The sequence below is a fragment of the Solanum pennellii genome, chromosome 3 (genome assembly GCF_001406875.1).
Source record: "Solanum pennellii chromosome 3, SPENNV200".
NCBI lineage: Eukaryota > Viridiplantae > Streptophyta > Magnoliopsida > Solanales > Solanaceae > Solanum > Solanum pennellii.
This window is the reverse complement of record NC_028639.1, coordinates 18,784,445-18,794,688: the sequence shown is the minus strand read 5'-3', so window position 1 is coordinate 18,794,688 and position 10,244 is coordinate 18,784,445.

Genomic DNA, 10,244 nt, shown 5'->3' with positions numbered 1-10,244 from the left:
AATATAGAAAAGTTGGTGTGAACCCATTTTTATTTTATGAACAATGAAACATATTTTAACTTGGTTAGCACCAACAATAGTATTGTACAAAAATTTCTCACAATTCTTTCTCTTTAAACTAAGAGTTACTTCGAGATAACTTCTATGGATTCAAGTGGCACCTCAAATATACTTAAGTAACGACAAAATTTGTTCATCTTGCTACAAACAAGGGTTTTGAACTTACCTAACATCATACTTCAAGTTTCCTCACCATAAAGAAAGTCTCAATTTTCTCACATTTAAAGTGTTTTTGTTTGAGGACATGTAGCAAAAGGGTTAAGTCATATGCGGCCCCTTAAATTTGTCCGCTTGTTTCACTTAGACACCTTCATTTATCTTTGTACCTATTGAACAACTTATATGTTCAAAAATAATTCCTATTGGACACAAAATGATGATCTGGCAAAAAAAGTGTATTCCACATTCTATAAGCGCGTAGAGACAATAAAATTAACCTTTTTTCTTTTCCTTTCCTACTTATAAACCTAAATTAATAAATAATTAACAATAATAATAATAATGAATAAACAAAAAAAAGGAAGAAACATTTTGTGCTAGATGAACTATTCATCATCTCTCTCAAGTCTCACTATCTTCCATTCTTCTCGTGCTTTTTCCTTCTTCTTTTTCTATAATAATTTAATTAAAATCTCAAATATTCTCGCAAAACTCTATTATTTATAATATTTCAGTGAAGCATTTGACTATTTTTTCGTAAAAAATATATTTATTTTTTATGTATTGGGATAAATGATTACTAGTGGAAACAAGATGATAATGCTATTAGAATGAAAGGTATGAGGGTTTAGCTTAGATGAACAAAATGATATATTATTGACGTCGGTAGAAGTGATAAAATTCGGTGAAGAAGAATTATGAAAGGGGTTGAGGCGTAGTGGCCCAGTTAAAAGAGAACGGAGAATAAAAAGAAGAAGAGAAGCGTGGAAGTGATGGTTTACTGGCGGGCAACGTAAATTAGTGGACATGAAAATAAGTTACTACGGAGAAAAAGGAGAAGGTTGGGTGGGTGTGGGGTGGGTTATTTCAAAAATAATTTGTTGTTTTCTTAAAATTGTTTTCTGATTATTTAAATAGAGTTATTTAAAAAAATAATCCATGTGCGACATGTCATAGTTTCTATGTTCCATTTGCTATATATAAGCGTTTGAGATCAATGCACGCATATTTTTCTTTTTATTGATTATCATTTGTGTCAAATAGGTATAAATTTGTTAAAATTTAAGTGTTCAATAGGTACAAACCTAGATCGAGGTATCTGAGATAAATATATGGACAATTTTAAGGGGTTGCATATGACTTAAGCTTGTAGCAAAATCTACTCACACTAAGAAAAATATTCAACGCATGCAATTGTGATGTCATAGGCTTGACCTTCATGTAAATCTCCACTAATGTGAGATCATTTAAACTGAAATCATGTAAGGCTTTTTATTGACTTGTAATGTAGGCTTAGAAACGGGTACGATATTCATTTGGGAAAAAAGTAACTTAATCACTCATTGAGAATTGTACTGAATCTGGGTTTTCAACATTTGCTATGCTTTTAGTGTTTGACCCTCTTTGTTGTCCCTTCCTTTTTGCACTTTTTGACTCCTTTTGAAGCTTTACTTGTCTGGTCTTTTCTCCTTCGCATAATCTTTTGAAGTTTCTTCAATTTGTTTGGAGTGTTTTTTTTCTTTTGTTGAAATTTTGCTTACTTGAACTTGTGGGGAATTTTGAACTCTTTTTTTTTTTTGAAGTCATTTTTGTATTCTTGACTTTTAGGGACTTTGTAAACTTTGTTTTTGACAAATTTGAACTTTGAATCTTCTTTTGTAACTTGAACTTCTTCGGTGCGCTCAAGAAAGTCAGGCCAAAAGAGGTATAGTGCGTATAAGCAGTGGGAAAGGGTATAAGCTAAAATGTGGTTGTCCAACGACAAGGTTTAAAGCTCAAAGTGGGGACATACTTAATCATTTTCTAGGCTATGAAAGACTAGTGGCTTGTACACAACAACCAGATTTTGGGATATTAATAAAAATAATAAGTTTTCCGTTATTATCTTTGTTCTTGCATTATATTTCCACATTTTTTTGTTGTTGTTGGGTTGAGGTTGACTTGTCTTGGTGGGAATAGACAATTGTCATCACGTCCATTTTTGGATCGTGACAATATATAAGTAGAGTTTCCAAGGTTGAGTGAATAAATAGACAGGTTATTGACTTGCCCAAAAGCTACTTGGGCTGAAATGAGCTAAAATGTTTGTCATAATTCAACCCGCCAATTTTTATTAAGGTTTAATTGTTTTATTTGATCTTTTTTATAATATATAAGAAAAAATTACACAAGAAAAATACTGTAGGTAACAATCCATGACATTTGTTTAGCACTTTTCTGTTACAACTTAATAAAATTATCCAATATGGATAAAAGATCCATATTTAATGTAATTAATATAGTAGCCACAGTGACGACATCCATGTTAGTCTACTTGTACTAAAAATGATGAGCTTCAACACATAATCAATAATATGTTTATCACGAAAGAGGTGTCCAAATTCAAGCCATAAATAAATAAGATTGGGCCACACGATGCCCAACAAAATAGCCAAAAAAGCTGAATGCCTAAGTCAAAATTTCCTATTTTAAAAGTTTCCTAGTTTAGAATTTTCCTAGTTTAAAAAGTTTCCTAGTTTAAAGTTTTCTTGCTTTCCTACTTTGAAGTTTCCTAGTTTCAAAGTTTCCTAGTTTAAAGTTTTCCTAGTCTAAAATTTTCACAAAATTAGAATGTAAATCCTATTTTATTTGGGATAGATTTTCCTATATATAGGGGTCGATTTTATTGTTTTGAAGAGACATGATTAATATTATTTGAGATATTTCTCTTCTTTACATGTGTGGTGACTATGAATTTATCTTACAATCTTATAAGAACTATTCTTCAAGAGGTAAGATTAATTCTTAATTTGGTATCTTTGGTTTCTTATTCGTAAGTTATAGAGGGTAATTAGTCTTACGCTAATTATTGTCTCTAGTTTCTTCGTAATAGAGGTCTAGACCACTTTTGATCTAAGTTCTTGAATTGACTCTATTAGTATCATAATTAGTCTTAGTCCATTAATTTTGAATACTGAGATCAATTAGGATTTTCAGCACTTTAACCTGAAATTGGGAATTTTATTTTGAATTTCACCTATCTTTAAATTTCTGTCTTTAATCTTTATAATTTTACTTCTGCATTATTTTCTTGTTTATTTTGGTAACCTGATTCATATCAAGTGGTATCAGAGTCATTCTATCAAGGTTCCGGTTTTGATAATATTGAAAGTTTTAAAACAAAAAGGAAAAAATTGTCTTTTTATAGTTGTTTAAAAGTTAATCTACAAGCCACAAAAAAAAAAGCAAAAAAAAAAGAAAATTACGAGGAAAAAAGAAGAAGTGCAATTACTTGAGAATTAAGGTATTTCAAGAAACTTCAAATTTGATTTGATTCCTGATTTTCTACCTCAAAGAAGAAATCAAGAATAGGAAAATTTTGAAGTTTTACTTATTTCACAAAGTCATCTTTTTCTTGTCTCATCAATTCCAATTTATCTGAAATTGATAAATTGTTTTCTTTCTACATCTTTTTAAATAGGGCTTATATATAATTTATGAAGGATCCATCCAAATGTAGTAATTTGAGTGAAAAAAGGCAAGAGATAGTGGGATCAATAAAGAAAAGAAAAATGCCAAATTGAGAGATATTTATTTATTTAATAATGTTTGAGATGTTTGAAATATCTAAGGAAAATGAAGCTAGAACTCAAAACGACATTAATTGTGTTGATGTATTGATCAAGCGATTGAAGGAGTTGAAGGAGAAGAATGTCACCATAGCTAATTTAAGGAGAGAAAAATTTTGTATACAAGGTGTGGGATTAATGGTAATCTTTTCTCTATGATTATTGATAGTGAAAGTGGTACTAATGTGGTAAGTTCATACATTGTGGAGAAGTTGAAACTTACATGCATTAAAAACCCTTTTCCTTATAAGTGGCGATGGTTAAATGATTTTAATGAGCTTAAGGTGATTAAGCAATGCATGATTTCTTTCTCCATAGGAAGATATGTTGATAATGTTCTTTGTGATGTAATTCCAAAGCAAAATTGTCTTGGGTGACCATGGAAGTTTAATAGGAATGCAATTCATGAAAGAAGAAAAAATACAGTTTGTCTTGAGCTAAACAAAAGGAAATATACACTTGCACCTTTAACTCCAACCCAAGTTTATGACTATCAAAAACGCGTGAAAGAAGCAATGAAGAAATCTGAGAGAGAAAAGAGTGAGAGGAGAAATGGAGTCAATTATGACTTTCCAAGAGATGAAAAAATGAAGAGGTTGTGTTATGTGAAGAGAATGAGATTTCAAGTGAGAAAAAAAGTGAGAATGAGTAAATATCAAAGAGAGATGACCATGAGAGCAAAAAAAAGGATGATAGTGAGGTCGAGAGAGAAAAATAAGAAAGTTTGATTGAGGTTATCTCTTATTATAAATCTAGCACTCATACTTCTATTTCTAGTTGTTTTGAATCTCTTGTAGATACTCATGGGAAAGTATGCATTGGAAAATTAAAGTCGTTGGATGAACTTAATTCTGAAGTAGTTGGTACTACAAGTGCAATTGAGAAAGTGTATGTTAATGAGAATGATAAAGGTAAAAATAATTATTTGAATTTATCCAAGGTAAGGCTCATATAAAGAAGTTCGATAAGGCAATTGTGGATCTAACACCAATGAGAAAGGAAAAACGAGGTGATGTTATTCCTTTGCTACATAAGACCAAGTATGATATGTATAATTAGTTTATTCACATTCTTGTTATTCCTAAAAAACCTAAAGTCTTCTTAGAGTAATGAACTACACTCTTAATTTTTATGTTGGTGACTGCATTTATTTTGAGGATGATGTGATATATAATAAGTCAATAACTTCAATCGACAATTTCAATAAGAGTAATTTGAGCTTTTTTAAAGTTGAGAATTTCATAGTTGATTGTGAATTTCCACTTGTTGAAAAGATGTCTGTTATTTGTGTGTGGAAGATTGTGAATGAGTTAGTTGATCCTTATCTTATTCAAGTGTTTTTGTGAGATAACTTGTCGGAATATGATTCTTTATATACAATGAGTCATAATTCTAAAAGCGTTGATTTTTGTGAGTTGAAAAAGATGTTTGCTACTAGTGATGATGAGTTACATGATTATGATCACTTCAATGCTTATTTAGATACAATGTATATTGAATAATGGGTGAATAATATGTATGTAGAAGAATCTTTGAGACGTATAATTGAAGATGCTTCCTTATATCACAAAAGTGTTCAATTTGATAGGAATTTTATTGTAGCAACCGACAAAAATTTCGAACTAAGACTTGAACCGTTCATTGTAGTGATTGAGATTTTACTAGGGAATTAAAAAAATATTAAGTATTAATGTCAGTTCACTAGATTTAGCACCAAGAGTTCCAAAATAATTAAATTGGAAATAGCAAGAATCGAAAATTTTACAAGTTAAGGTAAGTATGAGTTTTGGGTCAACTTCAAACGACTATAACTCCTAGAACAAGATGATTCAGGTGTGCTACAAGAAACCATAGGAAATATATTTGAATTATCTTTCCATAGCCGTCATGTTTGCTATGTTTCATGTTCGGTTGAGTGAGATATGACCTTTTGAAGTTAGGTTGTCCAGATAAGAAAAGATAGCCGAAAATAGTGAAGGTCATTTTGATCCTTTCCTTACCCAATCAGATTTAACTCGTTTTTAGTCATATTTTAGGGGTCTAATCCTTTTAGGTTCAGTTTTATAATCATAATAAACACCCAAGGTTTTAGTTGAGAGTTCAAGAAGAGGCAAGAAAAGAAAATAGGAGAAAAGATGCAAGGATGAAGGTGTTCGTCGACGTTTTTGAGTCTAGTTGCGGATTTTTGCCTTGGTTCTAATCCCAAAGAGGTATGTAAGCTTCCATAGTGTTGGGTTTGTTCACCCACACGCCAATCATGTTATTTTTCAGTGAAATTTCATGCTTAAAGTTTAAAGATTAGAGTTCTTGATGAGTTCTTGAAAGGTGTTCTTAAAGTTCATTCTAAATCTTGTTGTGTTAGAGTTTTGATGATTTATTGAGATCAAATTGAGTAATTTTAGTGTTTTTCCAATATATTAGAGTGTAATTAAGTTAAGTAATCGATTCAAGTGATTGGGGAATAAACTGTTCGATTTTAGGCGATTTAGGGTGACAACACGAGCAAAAGTTCTCGGCAGAATTTTCTGGGTTGGGGCCTGGCACGGCGTGCCTGCCAGAGTGCCCCAAACCCATCTCTGTCCGTCAGGGGCTGGCTCCCTGCGCCACCCATAGCCCCAGGGTCGCCTTCCCCATTCAGTTTCCCTCTGGTTGCTCCGTTTGAGTTCGTTTAAAGTGCACCTTCACCTCTTTTGATTCTAAACACTTTAAACTACTTCTAAACACCTATAAATCATTCATAACCTGAATAATAACCTTGAAACAATAAGTCAAATTCAATATTAAATTTTGAGAGTCTTTCCGAACCTTTTGAGAGAGTCCCTTCGAGTTCTTTTGAGGAGTTTCCTACAACTTCTAGTATTTTGTTTCAAGACTCAAGCAAGTAACCATAAGAGTGAAGAGTATGTATTCATGACTCTAAAATATCACCTAGATTCTTCATATCATGAGCCATAACTCTTGAATTCATCATTCACATTTAGGAAAGAGTTAAGAGTAAAGTTCAAGAAAGACTTTGAGTCCAATAGTGAATCCTTTGAGATCAACTACTAAGTTTGAGCTATGATTTGAGGAAGTAAGTAAGAGAATGATAAGAGTTGTGTACATGAGTTCCATATAGTTACTTGGACCTTCGAGTCGAGTCGTTCATGCCTGTAACTTCCGCATGAGTTCCATAAATTGAGTATCATTGAAAGGAGTAGTATCTCCAAATCAATGTCTTGAGTATTGAGTTTCTTATTCCTTTTGAGATTAAATTTCTAATTATGGGACCATTACATGTCACCCATGAATTCCTTGAGTTGAATTGTTCATGCCCATAATTCTTCATGAACCATATAAGTCGAACAATCTTGAGATAAGAAGTGTCTTTGAGTCCTTGAGTTGAGTAGTTCATGCTCATAATTCCGCATGAACCCTCCAACTTGAAAATTATGAAATCATCCATAAATATGAGATCATGAACTTTGAATTGATACTTCAATTCAAGGAAAGTTAAGAGTCAAGTCTAGAAGTTAAGAAGCAGGTCAAAGTAAAGTTATAAAGTTTTCTAAAGTCTTTCACAAACGTTTTCACTTTGTTTTAAAGTCTTAAAGTTCAAGTCAAGTAAAGAGTAAAGAGTTGAAGATCTTTATTCAAAGTAATATGAGGGAACTAAGTATCCCTAAGAGTTAAGTTTCAAGTTAAGTAAAAAGCAAGTTGAGTTCATTTCTCAAAAGTTATAAGGGGACTAAGTATTTCCTAAAGGTTTATAAATGTTTCACATTTAAGTAAAAGGGGAAGAGTTCCAAAAGAGTTTTGAACAAAAAGGGGCTTTTTAAAGCTAAAGGATTCAGTAAATTATCTCAACCCAAAGGAAGAAAGCTTTATTAAAAGTATGAGCTAAAGTATGTTTTGGGAGAAGTATTGAGCACCGATGTAAGGATGAAAGTTCATATTAACTCAAGTCTCCATGTAAATCATGAAGCCATCACGGGAATTGACGAGTCATACTTTTTAGATGATCATGTAAGTTTATCTAGTGGATCACTAAGCTAAGTAAGGTCCTATATCGATGGTAAGGTATAGGACAGTTCTGGCAGCGTGGGAAGACGTTGTATCACCACTTAGGCTCATAGTGGTGGTTGTCGGTTAGAGAAACTCCCACAGTATTAGTTACATGGTTTCTCAAGGAATTCTCCTTAGTATGCATGGGGGATATGAGACTTAATTCATGCATTGCACAAGTAAACTTTGAGTAGGAGCATGATATGTATTTTATGATATTATTATCTTAGTTAACATCGTGTTTTTAAACAGTTTTTATTTATATTGCACTTGTTTTAAACTGCTTTATATCGAAATGAGTTCAGTTAAGTAACAAGAGTTAAGTATTTTTAGTTGAATACCTTAGTTGAGTATCTTGAGTTCATTTGTGCTTCATTGAGTCAAGTATCATATCTTTGAGTAGAATATCTAATCTTTGAGGTGAGTATCTTATTCTTGATTTGAGTTGAGTTGAAAAGAGGCAAGTATGTTTCCTTTTTATTCAAGTATCAAGCTTATGTTATGCTTTAGAATTTCCCTTACATGCTCGTAGATTCCACGTACTCAGCCAATTGGCCTGCATCTTTTGATGATGCAGACACAGGTATTCAGGATCATCAATAGGAGCTTTGTTGATACATCCCAGAGTTCGAGTTAGACATGGTGAGCCTCCTTGTTTTCGGAGGACTTCATTTACTTTTCATTTTAGTTAGGAGGTCGTGGGTCTTGTCCCGACTTCCATCTTTATCAATTAGAGGCTTCATACATAGTCAGTATAGTTGAGGAGTCTGTATTAATCATTTATTTTATTAAATGTTTTAAAGATTAAGTTGCCTATTTTATGGCTATAAATATATTATTTTTATTCAAAGTTGTTCATTTCAGTTTTAAGCTTTTGTATGCTTAAGTTAGTCTTTCGCTTGTAGTCAGCCAGCATGAGTGTTTGCTTGGGGACCAGCGATGGTCTTTGAGTGTTGGCCACGTCCAGGGAGTAGACTCGGATCATGACATTTATATTTTCTTTGTCATGTCCATTGGATAACTTTATTTATAGAGCTAAATTGAAGTTGCATGTATCATTCACAATGGCGTCTAGACAAGGAGTTCGTTGTGTTTATATAAGTAGGAGAATTTTCTATTGTGATGATGATGTATACATGCTTATAAGGGTGTACTTATACATGCCAGGATTAATTGAGTTATGTGGACACATGACCACTATCCTGTTTTGTTCTTATGATTGTTGCTTTCGAGTTATCGATGTTATTTGTTAATGCTTGTCTTCTTTATTTTGAGAGATTTAAATTCGAGGATGAATTGTATTCAAGAAGAGGGGAATGATAGCATCCATGTCGGTCTACTTGTACTAAAGATGACGGGCTTCAATATAAAATCAAGAATTTGTTTATCACCAAAAAGGTGTTCAAACTCAAGCCCAAAAGAAATAAGATTGGGTCACATGAAGCCCAATAAAAGAGCCCAAAAAGCTGAATGATTATAATCAAAATTTCCGTTTTTTAAAAGTTTCCTAGTTTAGAGTTTTCCTAGTCTGGTTTTCTAGTTTAAAGTTTTCCTGTTTCCTAGATTAAAAGTTTCCTAGTTTAAAATTTTCATAAAAGTAGGATTTAAATCCTTTTATACTTGGGATAGGTTTTCCCTATATATAGGGGTTGATTTTATTATTTTGAAGAGACATAATTAGTATTATTTGAGAGGTTTCTCTTCTTTACACCTTTGTGTGTGGTGACTATTAATTTATCTTACAACCTTATAAGAATGAAATTCTTAATTTGATATTTTTGGTTTCTTATTCGTAAATTAAAGAAGCTAATTAGTCTTATACTAATTATTGTCTCTAGTTTCTTTGAAAAAGGGGTCTAGATCACTTCTGATCTAAATTCTTGAATTGACTCTATTAATATCATAATTAGTCTTAATCCATTAATTTTGAATACTAAAATCAATCAGGGTTCATAGCGCTTTAACCTGGAATTGGGGATTTTATTTTTGAATTTCACATATCTTTCAATTGTTGTCTTTAATCTATATAATTTCGCTTCCGCATTATTTTTTTGTTTATTCTGGTAATCGATTCATATCACACGATTTATCACTATTTAGCCATGATTTAACCGTGGCTAAATAATGCCATTAAAAAAAAGCTTTTTTGTTGCACTTTTTATTTTCTAATTATTTCACTTTTTTATGGAAAAATAGATATTTATATTTATTAATTTTGTTTCTTTTTATTAAGGTGAGGATGGATGATAGTCACATAAATATTGATACATTATATAATTGTTTATATAATTCGATACATGATTATACATATTTATACGATATCGATATTACATATACACTACATAAATATTTGTACATTATATATACATATTT